Raw genomic sequence first — 23794 nt, 5'->3', positions numbered from 1 at the left:
CAAATAAAAATCTTTTTTTCGAACCTTGTCAATGTCTGGACTAGATTTTCAATTAATTTGGCAACTCATTTGATTAATAAAAGTATGTTTTCATGGAAAACACAAAATTGTCTGGGTGACCCTAAACTTTTGAACGGCAGTGTATATAAATGTCTCAGGTGGTGCTGTCATGGGATAAGGGGGGAAAAAAAATCTTAGGTACTTACCCGTAATAGGATTTTACTGAGCCCATGACAGCACCCTTATATTCCTCCCCATTTATCACTAGTGGTGTGCACTTTTAAGAGTGTTTAAAGAAAGAATAATTTTGGTGATACTTACTGTCTAGAGGTCTTCTCATACTCTGAAAACCAACTGATGCGGAGGATAGGTACTGCCCTTTTATTCAGTAGGTTTCCTGTCCTTGATGGGCGGCTACCCTCTCTCAGGTGGTGCTGTCATGGGCTAAGTAAAATCCCATTACCAGTAAGTAACTAAGATTTTTCTTCACCATGGAAAGGATTCTGTGATTATCCATTGTCTTCTGTGAATGACCAGGTCTTTTTGCATTCCCAAATTCACCAGTGTATTTGTGTTTTTTTGGAGAATGTACCAAACTGTTGCTCTGGCCACTCCTAATATGTCTTATTTTTTTCAGATTTTTTTTTTCAGCCTAGTTATGACCTGTTTATTTCCATTAGGAGCTCCATTGACTTCATGTTGTGGCTTCACAGCAACAGCTTCCAACTGTAAACGCCATGCCTGGAGTCAGCTCCATACCTTTTTAATTGATTGAATAGCCCATGCAGCCAATTTAACCCCCAAGGGTGGTTTGCACGTTAATGACCGGGCCAATTTTTACAATTTTGACCACTGTCCCTTTTATGAGGTTAGAACTCTGGAACGCTTCAACGGATCCTAGTGATTCTGACATTGTTTTCTCGTGACATATTGTACTTCATGTTAGTGGTAAAATTTATTTGATATGGCTTGTGTTTATTTGTGAAAAAAATGGAAATTTGGCAAAACTTTTGAAAATTTAGCAATTTTCCAACTTTGAATTTTCATGCACTTAAATTGCACAGATATGTCACACAAAATACTTACTAAGCAACATCTCCCACATGTCTACTTTACATGAGCACAATTTTGGAACTAAAATTTTTTTATTAAGGAGTTAAGGGTTAAAATTTGACCAGCGATTTCTCATTTTTACAACACCATTTTTTTTTGTTAGGTACCACATCACATTTGAAGTCACTTTGAGGGGTCTATATGATCGAAAATACCCAAAAGTGACACCATTCTAAAAACTGCACCCCTCAAGGTGCGCAAAACTACATTCAAGAAGTTTATTAACCCTTCTGGTGCTTCAACGGAATTTTTGGAATGTTTAAAAAAAAATGAACATTTAACTTTTCTTCACAAAAAAATTACCGTATATACTCGAGTATAAGCCGAGAGTGCCCCTCTCGGCTTATACTCGAGTCAAGGTGGGTGGCAGGGTCGGCGGGTGAGGGGGAGAGGGCGCTGAGGCATACTTACCTGCTTCCAGCGGTCCTGACGCTCCCCCTGCCGTCCCACGGTCTTCGGTGCTGCAGTTCTTCCTTTATCAGCGGTCACGTGGGACCGCTCATTAGAGAAATGAATAAGCGGCTCCACCTCCCATAGGGGTGGAGCCGCCTATTCATTTCTCTAATCAGCGGTAACGGTGACCGCTGATAGAGGAAGAAGCTGCGGCACCGAAGACAGCTGTGCGGGGGAAGGAGCCGGACGCCAGGACCAGGTAAGTATCGCATATTCACCTGTCCACGTTCCAGCCACCGGGCGCCGCTCCATCTTCCCGGCGTCTCTGCGCTCTGACTGTTCAGGTCAGAGGGCGCGATGACGCATATAGTGTGCGCGGCTCCCTCTGCCTGATCAGTCAGAGCAGAGAGACGCCGGAACGAGACGCCGGGAGCTGCAAGCAAGAGAGGTGAGTATGTGTTTTTTTTTTTTTTTTTTACTGCAGCAGCAGCAGCAGCAGCGACAATGGCAGAGCTTTCTATGGGGCAATATGAACGGTGCAAGAGCACTATATGGGGCAGAGCTATAGGGCAATAATGAACGGTGCAGAGCACTATATGGGGCAGAGCTATAGGGCAATAATGAACGGCGCAGAGCACTATATGGGGTACAGCTATAGGGAAATAATGAACGGCGCAGAGCACTATATGAGGCAGAGCTATAGGGCAATAATGAACGGCGCAGAGCACTATATGTGGCAGAGCTTATAGGGCAATAATGAACGGTGCAGAGCACTATATGGGGCACAGCTATAGGGCAATAATGAACGGTGCAGAGCACTATATGAGCAACAGCTATAGGGCAATAATGAACGGTGCAGAGCACTATATGGGGCACAGCTATAGGGCAATAATGAACGGTGCAGAGCACTATATGGGGCACAGCTATAGGGCAATAATGAGCGGCGCAGAGCACTATATGGGGCAGAGCTATAGGGCAATAATGAAAGGCGCAGAGCACTATATGGGGCAGAGCTATAGGGCAATAATGAACGGTGCAAGAGCACTATATGGGGCACAGCTATAGGGCAATAATGAACGGTGCAGAGCACTATATGGGGCACAGCTATAGGGCAATAATGAACGGTGCAGAGCACTATATGGGGCACAGCTATAGGGCAATAATGAACGGTGCAGAGCACTATATGGGGCACAGCTATAGGGCAATAATGAGCGGCGCAGAGCACTATATGGGGCAGAGCTATAGGGCAATAATGAAAGGCGCAGAGCACTATATGGGGCAGAGCTATAGGGCAATAATGAACGGTGCAAGAGCACTATATGGGGCACAGCTATAGGGCAATAATGAACGGTGCAGAGCACTATATGGGGCACAGCTATAGGGCAATAATGAACGGCGCAGAGCACTATATGGGGCAGAGCTATAGGGCAATAATGAACGGCGCAGAGCACTATATGGCACAGCTATGGGGAAATAATGATCTATTTTTATTATTGAAATTCACCGGTAAATGCTGCATTTCCACCCTAGGCTTATACTCGAGTCAATAAGTTTTCCCAGTTTTTTGTGGCAAAATTAGGGGGGTCGGCTTATACTCGAGTATATACGGTACTTCAGATCCAAATTTTTTTGTTTTCCCCAGGGTAAGAGGAGAAATTGGACCCCAAAAGTTACTGTTCAATTTCTCCTGAGTACGCTCATACCCCATATGTGGGGGTAAACCACTGTTTGGGCGCATGGCAGAGCTTGGAAGGGAAGGAGAGCTGTTTGACTTTTTCAGCGCAAAATTGGCTGGAATTGAGATCAGACGCCATGTCGCGTTTGGAGAGCCTCTGATGTGCCTAAACAGTGGAAACTCCCCAATTCTAACTCCAACCCTAACCTCAACACACCCCTAACCCTAATCCCAAACATAACCCTAACCACAAACCTAAACCTAACACACCCCTAATCCCAATTGTAACCGTAATCCTAACTTTAACCCTAATCCTAATGGGAAAATAAATACTTTTTATTTTATTTTTCCCTAACTATGTGGGTGATAAAGGCGGGATTTGATTTAATATTTATAGCAATCTTGTGCCGTTACACATTTTTGGTGGGTCAAGGTACCAAAGCAAAATTATTGTGGCTCCTATTCTCAAAGTGAGCTTATGTGGTGGCATTCCAGGAGGCTCCAAAGAATTCAGGAACTCCAATGTATACATTACAGCTTCTTCACTCTCCGTGACTGAATCAATGGACATGTATGTGGATGCTAGACCAGGCAGCCTTCCCTGAATTAGTAGATTTATGGAGATTTATGAATTAGTAGATTTATGGAGCTGATACTATCATTTTTAGGCGCTAGGATTGAACGTTCACAAAGCCACTAATGGTTGTTAAAATTGTTACAAATATCAGGGAAACCTTGGTCAATAAGTTCCATTACCGAAAATGTCCTTTCACAAAAATCCTCTGGAAAGGAAATAAGTCCAGTAGTGAAATTAGTAGGGAACCTGTCATTTCCAATCATAGTAGCTGGTGTATAAATTTGTCCGCAGTTGTATTTCCCATCAAATGAACCCACATATTAGTAGTAAGAGTTTGCTTCTGAACATGTATTCACAAATAAGATTTTAGACAGGCATTCAGCTCATCCGCTGGTGTTGCTCCCTTAAGAACAGGTAATGTCTGGCAGAAGTCACCTGCAAAAATTACAATAATTCCCCCATTAAACGATCAGTTACCCATAGATCTTTCAAGGTGCGATCAAGGGCCCCGACCGCTTTCTTTTGCACCATGGTACATTCATCCCAAACAATTACTTTGCAAGCTTGTAATACCTTAGCTTTCCCAGAGCCCTTAGTGATTTTACAGACAGGAGTTTCTGACATCTCTAGATTAAAGGGTGATCCTAGTACTGAATGAGCCGTGCACCCTCTATCTAAAAGAGTGGCCGCAATCCCAGATGATGCAACAGCCAAGGCAATGTCATTGAGCGAATTTCTGCAAGCAGCAAATTAATTAAAAATGTTTTACCAGTACCTCCTGATGCATCTAGGAAAAATAGGCCCCTTTTTCCACTGGAAATCTGAGCCATAATTGCCATATAGGCCAATCTTTCGTCAACAACTAAAAGAGGGTTATTTAATATGACAAATTCTTTACATTTTTTCAAATCATAGCTTTCTCTTGCATAATATCTCTGTTCATAATATCAAATTCTAGCCGATTTGGTGCTGGTAAACCTAATTCTATTAGAGTTTTAGTATTGATAGATATGCATCTTTCTTCTAACATCAAGAGGGCTTTGTTGAATATGTCAGCAGTGAAATTTAAGTCTAAAGGTACCGTCACACTAGACGATATCGCTAGCGATCCGTGATGTTGCAGCGTCCTCGCTAGCGATATCGTCCAGTGTGACAGGCAGCAGCGATCAGGCCCCTGCTGTGCTGTCGCTGGTCAGGGAAGAAAGTCCAGAACTTTATTTGGTCGCTGGACTCCCCGCAGACATCGCTGAATCGGCGTGTGTGACACCGATTCAGCGATGTCTTCACTGGTAACCAGGGTAAACATCGGGTAACTAAGCGCAGGGCCGCGCTTAGTAACCCGATGTTTACCCTGGTTACCATCCTAAAAGTAAAAAAAAACAAACACTACATACTTACCTACAGCCGTCTGTCCTCCAGCGCTGTGCTCTGCACTCCTCCTGCTCTGGCTGTGAGCGTCGGTCAGCCGGAAAGCAGAGCGGTGACGTCACCGCTCTGCTTTCCGGCCACTGTGCTCACAGCCAGTACAGGAGGAGTGCAGAGCACAGCGCTGGAGGACAGACGGCTGTAGGTAAGTATGTAGTGTGTGGTTTTTTTTACTTTTAGGATGGTAACCAGGGTAAACATCGGGTTACTAAGCGCGGCCCTGTGTGACAGCTCTCCAGCGACCAAACAGTGACGCTGCAGCGATCCGGATCGTTGTCGGTATCGCTGCAGCGTCGCTAAATGTGACGGTACCTTTAGTCTGGATTAACTCTCCTTTGCACTCTAAGAATATCTTCACTAAGATAGACTGTGGAGACCTGGGTGTCGTAACCAGTGCCTTCCCCCCTCCCATCAATCCCGTAATCAAACACACACAGTCCTAGGTGGGTTGAACAGGTCGGTCACAGTTTATTAATTAAATAATCGGAGAAAGGGCAATTACATATCGTAACGAGCGGCTCGCGCCGAGCTCCTGTCCGTGATCGACAGGGGAATTGGCCCAACGAGCGGTTACGACCTTTGCCCTCCTCCGCTTTTTCCGCTGTGACTTAATAAAGGTTACCAGGGTTTAGTTCTATCAACATGAGTAAAAATTTTTTTTTTTTTTTTTTTTTTTAAACTTACAACATAATTCACACATTTACATTCTCCTGCGGGTTAGTATCACAATTAGCCTTTAAAAGGGAGGGTGGGTGGGACAAAAGCTTCCAGGTGTCCGCCGAGAGTGAAAGAGAAAGTTCTCGGCCGGACACCTGGATTTAACCCCTGTAGGAGTGGCCGTAGGACCCCTCCCCTCTAGTGCCCACTGGCCGGCTGGGGGTCTTCCAATTAATGCATCACTAAGGGGGAGTGATGCTAGGGGGGAATCTGGCACAGACCACCTTTTCGTGCTGCTCTCTATGTGCTCCCCAGTCAGAGACGCGCACCTTATTCAGTACCGCGTCTGCCAGACTGTGGAGACCTGGGTGTCGTAACCAGTGCCTTCCCCCCTCCCATCAATCCCGTAATCAAACACACACAGTCCTAGGTGGGTTGAACAGGTCGGTCACAGTTTATTAATTAAATAATCGGAGAAAGGGCAATTACATATCGTAACGAGCGGCTCGCGCCGAGCTCCTGTCCGTGATCGACAGGGGAATTGGCCCAACGAGCGGTTACGACCTTTGCCCTCCTCCGCTTTTTCCGCCACGGAGGATCCCGTGTATTAACTACGCGGGACTCCGACCCCACCCCTCGATGTTAGGGCCTGTTCAACCCCATCCTGTAAACCAGACAGAAAAATATCAAGGCCAATGTCCGTTAGGTGAACTCCGTCCGGTCTTAGTTGTGGCGTGTTATCCCCTTGTAACGGGAGGTGACGAATCACGATACCGCCTCTTCCTCTCACATATTTTCCAATCCGAGCATTGAATTTACCCCTTGTCCGTTCTATGGCTCTTTTATCTCTTGCTCTTCGCCAGACGGCCCGTGGTGTATTATATCCGACCACACCAGTATCATGTTCCTGTAAAGACAGCTGAACCAATACATATCCGTTGTCACCCATTTGTACAATTCGGCCACCTTTTGTATCCATATCCGTTGTCAACCATTTGTACAATTCGGCCACCTTTTGTTTGCCAAGGTCATTGCCACCCGCGTGTACCACCATTACCACAGGGCTTTCCGCCCTCCTTGCTATGCCAACCATCTCCTTGAACACCTGTTTCCACTGGAGGCCTCTGATACCCCTCCAGTTAACTTTTATGCCTGGGAGGTAAAGATTTGTTCCTCCTGGCCGCAGTTTGGCCCTCTCCTTGGCCCAGTACACGTAGGAATCTCCTACAACCCACACTTCCACCCCTGTAAGAGACAACACATGTTAATAAAGCAAGTCAGGTCTTATGTATCTGGCGAAGTATGCGGACTTCCAGCGACCCATTCTCTGCGCCTCGGCCTCTGACACTCCTGCCTTAGCTGCCGCCGTGGCCGCCCCTATGCGGAACGAATGTGTTCCGTACTCCTTTGGATTAGCGCCGGTTTTTCCCAAGCATAGCTTGAACATCGCCTGGAATTGGTACTTGGTCAGAGGGGACATGTCTTTATGAGTGAAGAAAAAATCTACCAGCGTGTCTTATCACGGCGTATCTTCTAACCATTTTTAGCGGACAAGCTGGGCCATCTGTAGAGTTAACTAGGACCCATGTGCCCCTACCGGTGGGATCGCATTTGGACTTTCGAACCATGATGCGCAGGGCGTCGCTGCATATATGCGCGGGGCGTCGCTGCATATAACTATGCCCTCATTAATTAGGCCTCCTTCCGAAGAAGCAATCAGTTCCTGCAATAGTCTCAGTGAAATGGGGCGGCGACATTCCTGGCTTGGCTGAAGCCTTTTCCCACCTTTTATGGCTTGTCTTATGCAGAAGGACTTAGTTACGTCTACCCATCCCAATAGTTGAAAGAAAAATGCTAGCCCCGATAATTTCCGTTGTGCCGAGGTACCCGACGCCCAGCCTTCCCTCATCCGTAATAACAATTTGCTTGTAACCGCGCTTCGTGCTCCGTCGCATTCGTCGACTGACCTACCAATAAATAAAGAAGAAATTTACTTTTACTGGGGATAGAACCCATGTTTCCCACTATTCGGTGAAAGAGCTTAACCACTCAGCCATCAGCTGAACTGGCTGAATTAGTGAGCACCACTCCTCCCAAGCCTTACCATACACCTGCTAGGCCCGGATTAAGGGCATCAATGTTTGGCCACTGTATCCCACAGGGACGGTGGACACAGGATACCCAGGGGTTGCGCGTTGGGCTGCTGGATTCTGAAAGCCTGCCAATTGGAAAACAACAATGGGTTAATGATATTATCATCTACTTCCGCCACCACGGTGGCTCTACACCAGATATTGTTTTCAAGGCATATCATCGCTAGCCGGCGCAAGAGAGCGAGTATGGGCAAGGATGAAGAAGACATGTGATTTAAACTCTTCGCTGTTTTCGTATTTTTAGTTTGGAAACGAATGTTCATGTTTCTCAAAAGATCAGCCCATATCTCCAACGCTGCTACTACCGCAAACAATTCCCGTAGGGCCGGGTCTTGCCCCCACTTTGTTGTCGTCCCTTTCTCTGGCCAACCAGATTTGCACCATTGGTTTTTATAGATTGCTGCGAAACCCTCTTTTTTGTTCCACCCTATTGTCAGACCTAATTCCTTGCTTGTGATCTCTCTAGCCATGACGCACGTGTGACCATTGTACGCTTGTAGGAGCGTCTGCCATACTAGCAGATCCGCTTTTAGCGAACGAGTGAGCCTAATTCTATGGCCGGGCTGAGAAGCGCCTTTTGTTGCCAGAGATAGTCTGCATGAGAATGCTCTGCCGACCGGCATTACACGGCAGGCGAAAGTCAGTAGACCCGATAACGCCTGCATTTGCTGTAGGGTTACCTTCTTAACTTCGCGGAAGCCTTTCGACATTTGTTGGGTTTTTTGTATTCTATCCTCTGGTAAGCGGAACACCATCATGTTGGTATCTATTTCGATGCCCAATAAGGGCAATACATTACATGGTCCCCCCGTTTTTTTTTTTTTTTTTTTTTTTTTTTTTAGGTGACAATGGCACGCCGAATTTGAGTGAGATAGATTTGAATTTTTCTTGTAAATCGGAGCAGAGATTAAAATCACTGGGGCCGACGAACAGGAAATCGTCGAGGTAGTGAATTAGGGATTTACTGCCCGTTTCGTACTGAACTACCCAATCTAGGAAGGTGCTGAACAGCTCGAAATAGTGACACGAGATGGAACATCCCATCGGGAGGCACATGTCGAAGTAATAGTGTTGGTCCACTTTGCAGCCCAGAAGGTGGAAACATTCGGGGTGCATGGGTAGTAAACGGAATGCCGATTCAATGTCGGATTTGGCTAGCAGGGCGCCGGGTCCGGCTGCCCGGACTAGTTCTACCGCTGTATCGAAAGACACATACGGGACAGAAGCTTTTTCTGGGGAAATAGCATCGTTAACCGAATCGCCCTTTGGGTGAGATAAATGATGGATTAAACGGTATTTACCGGGTTCCTTTTTTGGTATGATGCCTAACGGAGAAATTTTAATGTTTTTGAAGGGGAGCGACTTAAAGGGGCCGGCTATTCTACCCAATTCTACCTCCTTCCCAATTTTTGTCTAAGAATTTTGGGAATTCGCGAGCCGATTTTAGGTTATCGGATAGGGTTGGCGTTCTTGTTAGCCTAAAGGGAATAAAGAACCCGTCGGAGAAGCCCGATTGCAGTTGCTGAGCCGCTTCCTTATTGGGGTAAAGCTTTAGCCAGGGGGCCACCCATAATACAGCCCAATACTACGAAGGCCTGGAGCCAATTATTCATGGTTAATCCGATTTTTGATCTCCCCCTATCGAAAACCCTATCGTTAGCTTTATCCACAGTTTGTTGGTCCGCTGATAACGGCGACCATATGTCAATATAATCGTTGCTCCTGATTTTCTGTCTAGTTTCCTGATCTATAGTTAAAGCTATTTTTGATCCAGATCTTTGTTCACCACTTATCCGTTTGGATGTGATAGTTGTAGGCTTAACTCCTTTACCGCTGAAGTTAGCTCCATTTCCTTTATGTTAACCCTGTAGCGTAAGATTTCCTCGTTACCCTTGGCACACTCACCGCTGTGTGACTCTGGACGAGTGTGCTCCGATCCTGGAGGAACCCCCGCAGATGTTGACGGGGTGCTGTCGCAGGACGGGGAAACTCTGGCTCCAGCTACAGCGAGGGATTGGCCGACGTGCTGTCCGATGCACTGAATATCGTGCGTTGGAGCCCGATTACTACCACGTAGTGGCGGATTAATGGCTCTGTCTTCAGCGACTGCATTGCAGTTGTCGTGGCTGGAAGCCGCGGGGGATTGTTCTTCCCTGGCTGATTCGCTACCCTTGGAACACTCACCACTGCGTGATTCTGGACGAGTGTACACCGATCCTGGAGGAACCCCCGCAAATGTTGACGGGGTGATGTCGCAGGACGGGGAAACTCTGGCTCCCGCTGCGTGGTGGTTGTTGTGGCTGGAAGCCGCGGGGGATTGTTCTCCCAGGCTGAAAGCCCTAGAGGGTGCCCACGATTTAGAGGACTGATCACGTGCATGATGACTCTTATCCGGACTTAGCGACACCTCGGATGTTGCTGATGACAGCCATCCTGTGGCCCGGGATCTGCGGCGGCTCCTATGGGAGCTGCGTCTGCGATGGTGACGGGAGGGGCGTTTAGAGGAGTAGCGGGAACGGCGACGGGAGTTATCCGCCGTTATTATGCGGTGCAATAGGGGGGGATTCTATCAGTAGACAGAGGGGGATAATTGGCCGTAGCTTGTCCTGTATCTCCTATCCGGGCTCTGCGATGCTTCGGACCCCTCCGAAGTGGCTGATGACAGCCATCCTGAGGCCCGAGATCTGCGTAGGCTCCCATGCGAGCTGCGTCGGTGATGGGAGGGGCGTCTAGAGGGGCCTCACGAATGGCGACGGGAGTTATCAGTGGAAGATTGGGAGGACGTGCGGCGTCTACGCCGTCGTCCACCGCCACTACGCAGCGTAATGGGGGGGGATTCTATCACCCATCTGAGGGCGATGATTGGCCATAGACGGCACCGTCGTGCTACTTAGAATAGGGGGTGTTTGAAGGTAACTGCATTCATTCCCCTCGCTGGGATATGACGGGGCCGCGGGTAATGGGACCTCTTTATTAAGTATTTGGGCTGAGGGGGGAGGTATAAATGTGTACGTGCTTGGTGCCATTACTGCAGCTGTTGAGCGCCTTGATCGGTCTGGTTAGACCGAACAATGCGCTCTTCAGCCGCCATGTAACCTGTACAGCCTGACCCCTGTGCAGGCGTCAGTGCCGCGTCTGCCGGGGCAGGCTGGAGGTCAGGCCATGTGGGAAATGAGCGCGCTGCTCGGTCTGGTTTGACCGATCAGCGTGCCCTGGGATATCTGCGGCGCTCCAGCCAGCCTCCCTGTCACCCCCTGCGGGCGGCACCTTTTTGCCCGCAGGGAAGGACATGGAGAGCTGGCCAGCGCGGCTCTCCTCTGTGATTTGCGGTGACCGGAAGTGGTTGGCCGGTAACCGGAAGTGGGTGGGCGGGGCCTTCCTAGAGTGTCGGCCTTAATCTGCGGGAGCCGGAAGCCACCAACAGCAGCTGCGAGGCAGCCCCATCCCCAACCTGTAGCCGCCCCGGAGCCCGGGGCAAGCGGGGGGACCGCCTACCTCTCGGCGCAGGTTGCCGAGACTCCGGAGCGACCGGGGAAGGAGGCGGCGCCGCTCACCGTTGCATCTTGAGCCACCGCAGCCGCTGGGGAAGGATGCACCGCCGCACTCTGTCCGGACACTGAGGGAGGGGGGGCGACGCGGCGAGCGGTTCGGCGCGGCCTGTTGCCGCCTTAAGTGAGGAGACGCTGACTTCTCTCCGGGGGATGCGGCGCCCGGCCCTCACCCGCCGCCTCCGGGAAGCCATCTGAACGGCCGCTGCTGGGGGGCCCCCACCATGCAGCGATGCCAAGAGGGGACTCCGCGCAGGGATCAGGGCCGATCCAGCCGTGGGACGCCGTGCTGAACCTCCCCCAGCTGGCGTGCTGATAAGCAGCGGAGGTGGGTTAGGGACCCGGGGGCGCAGAGGGAGGCGTGGAAAAATTATCTGGACAAGCTAAGGGGAAGGCGAGCAGGGGGTCAGGAGAGGGCCCAGGGAGGTGAGCCCTGATACCAGTGAAAAGGGCCTGAAGCCAGTGCTCACCTTCCTGCGCCGCTCTCCGCAGCAGGGCCTCCACAAGGGAATCCGACATCACAAGAGCTTCCAGGACAAAAGCTTCCAGGTGTCCGCCGAGAGTGAAAGAGAAAGTTCTCGGCCGGACACCTGGATTTAACCCCTGTAGGAGTGGCCGTAGGACCCCTCCCCTCTAGTGCCCACTGGCCGGCTGGGGGTCTTCCAATTAATGCATCACTAAGGGGGAGTGATGCTAGGGGGGAATCTGGCACAGACCACCTTTTCGTGCTGCTCTCTATGTGCTCCCCAGTCAGAGACGCGCACCTTATTCAGTACCGCGTCTGCCATTCTTTGTATTTGTCCCAAATCGCACAGGGATTGGAAGGTGCGCAGGTTGTAGTTATTATAGCAAACAGGTCTCTTAGTTGAGGTGGAAAGCGAGAGAGATGCTATGTCATGTCCCAGTGTTGATAGTCTTCGATCAGACCACCCTTTTGGCATGCTTCCCTGTAAGTTTGACACAGCTCTCCATTAACTATTTTCAAATCTGTGAAAGAAGTTGTTCCACGGACAGTGTGAAGCAGTAATCGGAGGTAGTAACACTCTGCGTTGTTTGGATGCATTGTGTACACACGTCCAAGAGCGTCACCGGAACGTCCGTCCGATCCTGGGACCCTCGCACCTTGTTTCCTCTTGCAGAGAGCAGTGAGTATCCATTCCTCTTCAGTCAGCCGCCTGTTTCCTGCTGCTGCCGGCGATCACGTGTGCCAATACTGAAGAGAAATGAATATTCAGAATATTCATTTCTCTTAAGTATTGGCACATGTGAACGCTGGCTGCAGCAGGAAGGCTCCGACTGACAGTGTGCACTACTGAAGAGGAATGGATACTCACCAATCTCTGCAATGAATGGTCCACGTGAGTATTCTGTCAGCTGTGCTCTGCTTGTGAGCAGCGCATAATTTCTCTGCCATGTGCTGCTTGCAAGCATTAAGCAGCTGCTGGCACTGAATCAGGATGCTGCGACGGAGTGCCGTGTAGGTGAGTGTAATGGTTTTTAAAAAAAAAAAATCTTTCCTGATGGGGCCATGGATACCAGGAACAGGATGGGGCCAATTATAAAAGAAAAAGGATGGGGCCATTTATACCAGGGATGCCAGAAAAATGAATATGCATTGCCCTCCACGCCCATGGGCATGAAATGCAGTGCATACTCATTTCCCTTTAGCAGCCAGCGCAGGAGTTAGCCAGAGCCGCTGGCTCGTCTCCTGTGACTTGATGCTCCACTGAAACTGCTCCCCCACCACAGCCAGAGCCCATACATCTGGAGTAAAAGATGCACCTGCTGTACCATCACTCATAGGTTTCTAGGTAATCTTACCCCTCTTATGTTTGCATTTTATATATATTTCTCTTGGTTTTTGGTGCATTTGGAGGTTGTTTTGTAATTATATATGTATTGTCTTGTGCATTACAATGATTGCTTATTCAATGCATTGATTTCCATTAGTATTCTGTTTATTTTGTAGCACATATGTTGGGGGCTTTGTGGGAAGGGTGCCTATGTATTTTAATTATGTTTTAATTTTTGTGATTATGTATTAAAGGGAACCTGTCACCTGAATTTGGCGGGACTGGTTTTGGGTCATATGGGCGGAGTTTTCAGGTGTTTGATTCACCCTTTCCTTACCCGCTGGCTGCATGCTGGCCGAAATATTGGATTGAAGTTCATTCTCTGTCCTCCATAGTACACGCCTGCGCAAGGTAAGATTACTTTGTGCAGGTGTGTACTACGGAGGACAGAGAATGAACTTCAATCCAATATTGCAGCCAGCATGTAGCCAGCGGGTAAGGAAAGGGTGAATCAAACACCCGAAAACTCCGCCCATATGACCCAAAACCAGTCCCGCCAAATTCAGGTGACAGGTTCCCTTTAAATAAAGTTTGTTATATTTTCTTATATTTGTGTGGTGTAGTGTGCGGGCGTTACGGTAATGCTTTCTTCTTTATTCCTGTTGATGTTGTTGTTTACTACCGGCCCTTTTTGCACCTCACTGCTAGTATACCTATTATGGTTGTGCGCCTTATCTCTATATTATATGTAATTGTCTTCAGATGACCCCAAAGATAAGTCTAATGGGGTCAGAGCGGGAGACCTTGGTGGCCATTCAAACTGAGGGACCTGTTCCCATTTTTGTTTTGCCCATTCTGCAAATTCAGCGCGCCGATCTTGGTCATTATTGTTGAGATGATGCAGCAGCTAGATTTTGTAAGGGTGCCATTTTTGTGTAGCTAATATGTGCTGAAGGGATGTTTGACTAATGCCAATCTCCAGTGACATGCTGCGAGTGCTACGCTGTGAGCTCTTTCTGAATGAAGTTAGGACAGCCACTGATGTTTTTTCATTAGTGACAGTTTTCTTGCGTCCACATTTTGGCAAATCCAACACTGATCCTGTTTCATGAAATTTGGCAAGCAGTTTACTAACTGTAGCTTGGGAGATGGGTGGTCTCGTAGGGTGTCTTGCATTGAAATCTGCTGCAATGACCCGGGTACTGCGTTCACCAGACATGAACACAATTTCTATCCGCTCCTCACGTGTTAAACTCTGTGACATGTCAATGGCTGTAAACAAAGAGAAACTTGTAAATAACTCATGAAAGAATAAAGGTACGTTAAAACTAAGCACACCATTGTTTTTTCTTGTGAAATTCTCAATAAGTTTGATGTGTCACATGACCCTCTTCCCATTTAAAAATATAAAGATGGATCCAAAATGGCCAACTTCAAAATGGCCACCATGGTAACCACCCATCTTGAAAAGTTTCCCCCCTCCCATATACTAATGTGCCACAAACAGGAAGTTGATATCGGCAACCATTCCCATTTTAGTTAGGTATCCATATAAATGGCCCACCCTGTATTTTGGAATATCTGAATAAAATAAAGTCCTTGCATATGGATCTGTTTGACATAGGAGAAAGAAAGTTGTCAATGTTGTATTGGGTGGTTGAGCAGCTCTTTCCTCTGCATTGTTGGGAGTAAAATAAACTCGTCCATTTTCAAGATGGACACTGAGATGAACTACAGTCGGATGTCTTTCATGGATGGGAAAATTTAGTAATCTCCACACGGCTTCATCACTACTTATATACCTTTCAATCTGATACAGCATAATCTCATCAGATGTACATTTTGGATTCTCTAGGTGGAAAACTGCCATATCACTGCCCTTGTTAACAAATTTACAAATGTATTTAATTGACTTAACAGAGTTACAATATTCTACATTAATGTGCATATCAAACATTTTTGAAAGCAGTGGAGAGTAAGGTACAACCCTTTATTTCAATATCTGTGTTTTGTTTATCCCTTTTTAATCTGTATGTCGCAGTATATCCTCCCTGTTCAGGTTCCCGTCTTCTGTAAAGAGGATAACCATCATCTCCTGTTTGTGTTTCTACAATCAAGTTGAAAGGATACTTTTTTAGTACATTTTCTTTCCTTTATACATGGCGATCTTGGGTTAAGTTGCCCACATGGGCCATGGATCATATTTTTAGAAAAGGTTTCAAAAGGTACCAGGTCTGTTAAATATGCTTATTTCATATATTTATTTAAGCAGGACTCTTTACCAAATGCAATACTTTAAAGAAGATGTAGTGGTTTATTGGATTGTCCATCAAAAAGCATCATTGCAGCTAAACATAAAATAAGTGAAATAGTTACAAAGAGATTGTCCATTTGTCCATATCAAAGTTTGTTCCCCATCTTTCCTGAGATTCTGAATGGTAAATGGTGTTTGTCTTTGTCATGGAGTATGGTAGAAGTCATCATTGTTAACTCACATACCAGCTGTTCATTCAGTCTGTGTGGAGTCTGTAGTCTGTAGAGAGTGAAGGAGGAGGCCCCAAGTGACAGCCCCCACCCTACTATAAGCCGTGATTATATATGTCCCATAAAGCAGGTGTTCTCTCTATATGGTGTTAACTTTTACTCTGAGCTAAATATACAGGAATAGCTAATGTAATGTCAGCGAAACCTTCCACAAGGCTCAGTACAGAATTGAGTATAATTAATAATTTAATATTTAACAGGGTTCTTTTCTGGATTTGGAAGCTCAGCAGAAATAACACTGTCAATTTCATCAGGGCGTATCTTATCCTTTAGCCATATCAATAAATGAGCATGTGGAAGACCTCTTTTTTGCCATTTAATTGAATACATCAACGCTGACTTTCACCAAAGATGTAACACTTTGTAATTAATTACGTCCATGAGCTTGATCAGTTTTTGTTTAAAAACCCTTGCTGTTAAATCATGTCGATCAGAGGGGCCTTGACCATTCAGAAGCTCTTCCCTTATCTCTGGCCAAGATGGATGACATGTAACCAGGGCCGTATTTAGAGTTTCTGCTGCCTCAGGCACTTTTAGTGCTGCCTCCCACTTTGGCGAGTAAAACACTATCGGCAGTCGCCTTTTGCAGCAGATCGGGCAGTTTTTCTGCATCTGCCGCGTACCGGATCACTTACAGCAATACCGCGTTCAACCTCATTCATTCCCTATGGGATTTGCGGCACTTGCCATGATCTGGCAAATGCGGTACCATACCTCCCAACTTTTGAAAAAGGGAAGGAGTGATGAAGTTTGCGGCGCACGTAGTGCGCCGTGGCAAATTTTAGGCCACACCTCTGACCACACCCGTTTCACAACTAGTCACACCCATAGCCACATCCCAACCACAGCCATTTAGCACTGCTGATCACACTGTTTTATATACAATAATTATAAACAAAAAAATATGGCCACACAGTGCTCCATACTGTATAATGGCCACACATGATGCTCAATACTGTATAATGGCCATTGGCCACACATGATGCTCCATCCTGTTTAACGGCCACACATGATGCTCCATCCTGTATAACGGCCACACATGATGCTCCATCCTGTATAACGGCCACACATGATGCTCCATCCTGTATAACGGCCACATATGATGCTCCATCCTGTATAACGGCCACACATGATGCTCAATACTGTATTATGGCCACACACAGTTCTCCATATTGTATAATGACCCCCCCTCTTGTATGCATGGCTCATATTCCCCACCCCCTGTATGCATGGCTCATATTCCCCACCCCCCTGTATGAATGGCTCATATTTCACCCCCCCTGTATGCATGGCTCATATTCCACCCCCCCCCTGTATGCATGGCTCATATTCCACCCCCCCTGTATGCATGGCTCATATTCCACCCCCCCCGTATGCATGGCTCATATTCCACTCCCCCCTGTATGCATGGCTCACATTCCACCCCCCCCCTGTATGCATGGCTCATATTCCTCCACCCCCCCCGTGTGCATGGCTCATATTCCACCCCCCCCGTATGCATGGCTCATATTCCACTCCCCCCGTATGCATGGCTCACATTCCACCCCCCCCTGTATGCATGGCTCACATTCCACCAACCCCCCCCCTGTATGCATGGCTCATATTCCTCCACCCCCCTCCCCCGTGTGCATGGCTCATATTCCTCCACCCCCCAAACTTGTATGCTTGGCTCATATTCCTCCACCCCCCATCTTGAATGGCGCGGCTTACCGTCCTCCTTCTTCCCCCCTCCCCTGTCCCCCCATCCCTCATACTCACCTGCTCCTCACCGCGCGGCCGCGACGTCCCTCTGGCTGCCCCGACTCCCAGCGCTGTGCACCTTCTTCCTGCGTGAGCGGTCAGGTGATACCGCTCTGCTCATTAAGGGCATGAATATGCGCATATTCATGACCTTAATTATCGGTACCACGTGACCGCTCATTAAGGACGAGCTCCAGACGCCGAGACCAGGCATCGCTGGAGCAGCAGGCTGAGTATTGTCTTCAAGGAGGGCGGGTGGGAGGCGGGATTGGCCAGTTGGGGCGGGGGGGCAGGGGGGCGGGGTTGCGGGGTTATTCGGGAGGTGACCCAGCTTTAAAAAAAATAAATAAATAAATAAAAACCTTGCTCAGGTGCCGCCCCCTGCATTGTCCCCGCCCTAGGCACGTGCCCTCACGTGCCTAGTGGCAAATACGGCCCTGCATGTAACTATGAAACAAATCAGGACAACCATATATCCGAACATATGTCATGGCGTCTTGAGCATACTCATGCATATGTCTGGGACTTCCAGTAAATATATAAACCTACGCGCAATGTCAGCCACGTTGCCATCATTAGCAACAACATTCCTTAAATGAATGTATTCATCCACGCTATGTTTTTGTTGGTTCAATCATATGAACAAAAGACACTCTTTCCACCTTGGCATACATATCAACTATAAATTGATGAAAAAGTTGCCTACATTGTAAATGTGGTTAGAAAACCCGTATCTGATCATTATTTGGTAGGCATAAAAGTCCATAGCTGATATTTTTTTATTGGTTGGCCTAGCAGTCTTTGGATCAGTTGGGGTTAGATTAAAGTGATAGCCATCTTGGCCATTCCAAAATATTATCGGATATTGCAGAGCATCATATGATCTATATGTTTCTGCAATACTTTGAAGATTGTCACTTTGTCACTGAATAATTATATCTCGGCTTTGAAAGTCCTGTCCAACCATTACAATAGCTACTTCGTTAACAGTAGGAGAATTAAATCGCCTTTCATGCTCGCCAACTGGTGTCTTGTCTGCTCTTATTACAACTTGATATTCATCACTTGGCATTTTTTCTACGGCTATTTTGAAAAGATTTAGTAACTGGTTATGCTGATGGCTAAATCTTTGCAAATTCAACACACTTTTTTTTTTTTTCTCAAGTATAGCTTCACAACGTCTATCAGCTTGCATTTGTTTGTCTCCCAAAAAATACATTTGTAAGAACTTTGGATCTTCATTTGCTACAGGAAGCATTGAACTAATTTTGTGCTATATTTAGCCCTGGACTTTAAAAGTTGGCATAAATCCTGCTTCCTGGAGTACAGCTGTTGTACCAAAGGATGTCATCTGGAAAGATGAATTGTATCTCCTAATATTTTGCAGAAAATGCTTGGACTCCAGAGTTGTTCCTGACATGTATGAAAGAAGTGGTTCAGGACGTAGATCTAATGGTGGCAAACTGATTTTGACATTTGAGCAGCACATAACAGGTGATTCCAAGTTAAACTTCTTTGCTTGACAATGTTTGCATATTATGTCCATTTTGACAATTATGGCTTTCTGATGTGACCCATAGTCTTGAATTGGATTGTAGTGAAATGCTTCCAAACTCAAATCAGCCTGCCTACGTCTTTGCACGCGTTGCATATAGTATGTCATATGCGGTCATTTTCACAACGTTCATCCTTTTTTTCAGATGCTTCCATATTCCTAGCTTCAGCCTGCTGTCACGATAATATAAATATGCCATATACTGAGTATACTTTAAGAAAGTTCCATGGCCTTAAAAACACACGCTGTGGGCTTTTTGACCTCCCCTTCCCAGCTCATTCACAAACACTCTGTGCAACGTGATACTAGTGTGCTAGCAGCCCCCATTGAGTAGGCTGAAGGCAGTTGTGGAAACGTGCTCTTTTGTTCATTTTAAAACTTATTAGTAGGCCATAACTTGACCCCAATTAGTGACAGAGATATAAAAGTTACATATTCTAAATGACCACCGATAGATCTATAACCCAGTGAAATCTCTAGGATCCAAACCCAACAAAATCCAAGGAATGGATTTCTCCATAAGCAGGTCATGTATCCACTTTGTGCTTATATTTAAATGAACCCCCATGTCGTGCTGAGCATAATGATATTTTTTTCTTTCTTCTAAGAGATATGGGTAATAGAGTATTTCATATCTGTTCAGAAAGGGGAGTTCCCCAACCACCAACAAGTACCAGCTCAAGGTAAGTGTTTTTTCCTGACTTAGTGTTTTGGTGATTATATGAAAAAATGGGTAAATTAATTGTCACATTTTAATCTATGGTACTATGAGGAAGTGGAGGTGTTGCACAAACCCCTTAAAGAGATGTGTTGTTGCATAATGCATTGCACTGTTATAAGGCTGTAATCACAGTAGCAGTATTTGTAAGCCAAAACCAGGAGTGGAACAATTAGAGGAAAAATATAATAGAAACATATGCACCACTTCTGCATTTATCACCCACTCCTGGTTTTGGCTTACAAATACTGATGTACAGTTATATGGAAAAGTTTGGGCACCCCTATTAATCTTAAGCTTAATGTTTTATAAAAATGTTTTTTTTGCAACAGCTATTTCAGGCTCATATATCTAATAATTGTTGGACACAGTAATGTTTCTGCCTTGAAATGAGGTTTATTGTACTAACAGAAAATGTGCCATCTGCATTCAAACAAAATTTGACAGGTGCATAAGTATGGGCACCCTTATTTTCTTGTTTTAAATACTCCTACCTACTTTTTACTGACTTAATAAAGCACTTTATTTATTTTTCTAACCTCATTGAGCTTTGAACTTCATAGCCAGGTGTATGCAATCATGAGAAAAGCTACTTAAAGTGGCCACTTGCAAGTTTTTCTCCTGTTTGAATCTCCTCTGAAGAGTGGCATCATGGGCTCCTCAAAACAACTGTCTAATGATCTGAAAACAAAGATTATTCAACATAGTTGTTCAGGGGAAGGATACAAAAAGCTGTCTCAGAGATTTAACCTGTCAATTTCCAGACCACATATTACCACCACATAGTGACTGAATACTACAATACTGATCAGTAATAAAAAAAAACAAAAAAACAAACACAATACTATCACCATAAGTGCCAGTATTCATAGGAGATCTGTACTTAGTATGCAGTGTCTGTGTAGAGGTAATACAGAGATCACTGGTGGTACTATACACAGGAGCTCTGTATATAATGTATAGGTAAGGCTAGGGTCACATTGCATTATGTGACCGCGTTTAACGGACTACGTTACACCGCGGCATAACGCGGTGTAACGTAGTCCGTTAACGCCGCCATAGCCTGTAATGGCGAACACATCGCTAGCGCACGCCCACATTGGGCGTGCACTAGCGATGTGCCGTCATTTGAGTGACGGACCGTGAACACTGCTTGCAGTGTTCGCGGTCCATTCCTTGCTAGCGCAGATTGGGGATCAGCGCTAGCGGGATCGGCTAACGTGATCCATTTTGGGACATTGCGTTAGCGCAGTCCGTAGCGCTATGCGCCAAACGGACTGCCCTAACGCAATGTGACCCTAGCCTAATACAGTGATCACTGGTGACATTGTACACAGGACCTCTGTATATAGTATACAGTGTATAGTGTCAGTGTATAGGTAACACTGACTCACCAGTGACGTCTCTAGGTGAAGTCCTTCATCTTTCATCCAGCACAGACCGCCATCATTTCTTCCAGCCAGGACTCGTTTCTGCAGGAAATAACACAGTTATCTCGAGCTCCGCTTGCAGAACACATTACTTAATTTTTCACAACTTCTACATTACACCACATGAAGAAAAAAAGGCGATATAGTATCACTCTGCACAGTAACAGGACCGCCCCCCCCATTTAAAACAGTATACTCAAAAAATAAAATAAATACATCACTGCAGTAAAAATATCCCTTCATTAGCCCCTATGGTAATAATATTTCCCACCCTGGCCCGTATGTCTCATTCCTGGCTCCAGCCATATGTTCTCACATCCTGCACTCATGAGTATCTATTCTATACCATATGATCTCCCCATCCTGCCCCATCTGTCTCCATTGTATCCATCCTGCCCCATGATCCAATCCTGCCCCATGTCTTTCATTCTGCCCCGTGTCTCCAATCATGCCCCGTGTCTACATTCTGCCCATGCCTCCAGTCCTGCTCCCAGTGTGTCCAGCAATCTGCCCCAGTGTGTCCAGCATATTACCCCCAGTGTGTCCAGCAATCTGCCCAAGTATGTCCAGCATATTGCCCCAGTGTCCAGCAATCTGCCCCAGTGTGTTCAGCATAGCCTCCAGTGTCTCCAGCAATCTGCCCCAGTGTCTGACTCTAGCATATTGCCCCCAGTGTGTCCAGCAATCTGCCCCAGTGTGTCCAGCATTGCCCCCAGTGTGTCCAGCAATCTGCCCCAGTGTGTCCAGCAATCTGCCCCAGTGTGTCCAGCAGTCTGCCCCAGTGTGTCCTCCAGCATTGCCCGTGTCTCCAGCATTGCCCCAGTGTGTCCTCCAGCATTGCCCCAGTGTGTCCAGCAATCTGCCTCAGTGTCTCCAGCAATCTGCCCCAGTGTGTCCTCCAGCAATCTGCCCCAGTGTGTCCTCCAGCATTGCCCCAGTGTGTCCAGCAATCTGCCCGTGTCTCCAGCATTGCCCCAGTGTCTCCAGCATTGCCCCAGTGTCTCCAGCAATCATCTGCCCCAGTGTGTCCTCCAGCATTGCCCCCAGTGTGTCCAGCAATCTGCCCCAGTGTCTCCAGCATTGCCCCAGTGTCTCCAGCATTGCCCCCAGTGTGTCCACCATTAGGTTATCAAAAAAACAAAACAAAACAAAAAAAAACAAACAGTCTCCTCACCTGACCAGCGCTCCAGGCGGCGAGCTCCCTCCAGCAGCGCACACTTGACGGCGACTGACAATGACGTCAGACGCCGGCGACGTGTGCGCTGCGGCCGACTTCAGCTGCCAGCCTCCAATTGGCTTGCGGCTGTTGTTAACTATTGACGTGCGGGCGCGCGCCCGCAGGTCAATAGGAAACCGCCGCAGCGCTGGTAGGGGCCCGGTGAGCAGATGAGAAGGGGCCCGATGCGGGCCCCCTCTCTCTGCCCACCGGGTCTGGGGACACATAAATGCCGGCGGGCAGTCACCCTCGGGCAGATTAGCAGAGGGTCAATCTGTGCGGTAGGCAGCCCAGGGCCCCCCACACCACTGGGCCCTGGGCTACCGCCCATATTGACCCTCTGATAATCCGCCCCTGAGTGTGACAGCAGCCTAAATGTGATTTTATCGGTGTAGTAAATTGCGTGCACTTGATTGGGAAATAGTTAACAGTTGGGACTAGCCCAGAATGGAAGGGGCTATGATGGAAAAGAGAAGACTGTTTCTTGATAGTGAGTCAGTTAGGCCCCTTTCACACATCAGTTTTTTGCCATCAATCACAATCCTTCGAATTTTGAAAAAAACAGATCCGGCGACTGATGCCGCTGGATTCGTATTTTTCTCATAGACTTGTATTAGCAATGGATTGCGATTGATGGCCTCACGTTTCATCCGTCATTTGCCGGATCCATCGAAAATTGTCCGGCGGCCGGAGACAACTGATATAGTAATGTCTTTTGTGTTCGTCCAAAAAAACGGACAGCGACGGATCCGTTGCCATCTGTCTTTTGCTAGAATGGAAGCCTATGACGCCGAATCCATCAAATGACGGAATCCGGTGACGGATTCCGTTTTTTTTTTTAACTGAGCATGCTCTGATTTTTTTAGGATCCAATTAGCTGGATGAGCTAGTCGGATCCGGCGAAAAAAGGATCCGTCCCATCAGTTTTTCACAATCTGAAGCGGATTCTGAAGCGGATCTGTTTTTTTCAACATTCTACAGATTGTGACTGATGGCAAAAAGCTGATGTTTGAAAGGGGCCTTAGAGCCCAGTATTCAGCAAAGACAGACCTAAGATCTGACCATTAGCACACTGACATGTTAGTGTGTTGTTCGAAGAGGGAAGACCACAGGACATTAGATAATAAGTTCTAAGGAACAAGGAAACATGAATAAATATCTGACAGAGATTTGACAGATTGGAACGCAGGCCAGAAATGCCACTTAAATGGTATGGAATGGAATCCAGCCGAAGTAGAAGGCCCACTTAACCCCTTC

Source organism: Ranitomeya imitator, chromosome 1 (genome assembly GCF_032444005.1).
Source record: "Ranitomeya imitator isolate aRanImi1 chromosome 1, aRanImi1.pri, whole genome shotgun sequence".
NCBI lineage: Eukaryota > Metazoa > Chordata > Amphibia > Anura > Dendrobatidae > Ranitomeya > Ranitomeya imitator.
This window is presented reverse-complemented; position numbering follows the sequence as displayed.